This window comes from Electrona antarctica (assembly GCF_951216825.1).
Source record: "Electrona antarctica genome assembly, chromosome: 2".
Lineage (NCBI taxonomy): Eukaryota > Metazoa > Chordata > Actinopteri > Myctophiformes > Myctophidae > Electrona > Electrona antarctica.
In genome coordinates, this window is record NC_136807.1 from 52,701,048 (window position 1) to 52,701,779 (window position 732).

At 39.3% G+C, this 732-nt stretch overlaps 1 long non-coding RNA gene across 1 annotated transcript in view; it reads left to right on the top strand.

Annotated features, from left to right (window-relative positions):
- LOC306917080 overlaps positions 1–74 on the top strand; it is a 16,123-nt gene extending 16,049 nt beyond the window's left edge. The window contains exon 3 of the long non-coding RNA XR_013789111.1: positions 1–74. This exon is cut by the window's left edge and continues 1,919 nt beyond it. This is a non-coding gene — a long non-coding RNA (uncharacterized lncRNA).
- Positions 75–732: the final 658 nt, after the last annotated feature.

Here is a 732-nt window from a genome sequence, read left to right on the forward strand (position 1 = left end):
TGTCTTCATAGAGGTGCTGTTATAACCTCAAAGATCTCCTTTCATGCCTTTGGGGGAAATTATATATGTTTTGTCAGTTTGTCTAATAAAGGTTTCACCACTACAGCTCCTCTGTGTTGTGCTATATCACTGAAATGTTCAACTTCTTGTTTATGCCCAGAATGACAAGGATATCCACGGCTTCTGTAGAAATGTGTTGCAATTGTAGAAATAAATAAATGAGCACGACCGATGCCACGTTGTTTTTATTCCAATATCGATGTTGGATAGTCCTGGATCACTGATTACAGATGTTTTTGACTGAGAAATCTTTCAGTTTACAAATCATTTTGTGAATGTTGGAGCATGAATGTATATTCAAGATTCAATCAAGATTGCTGTATCTGGCATTATTTTTCCAACTGCAAGCAGCCTCAATAAAAAAAACTAGAAAAGGATTGCTGCAAGCAGCGATAAGGCCGGACCAAGCAGGAAGTCAATAAGAATAATATGCACAAGAAACATGGAAGACTAAACTTGAGAAAAAGACCATGGAATTGTGACAGGGTCGTTTTTTTTATAGTGGGGGGCAGGTACGGGTTCTTGAAGACTCATACACAGAGTTGGCGGTGCCCAGATTTGAACCCATGACCTTGTGTTGCAAAGGCAAGAGCTCTACCCACCAAGCTAACAAGCAAAATCATTCAGTGTTTTTGTAGCAAGTTGCGCAAGGATAACTAATGATAAGGTGGG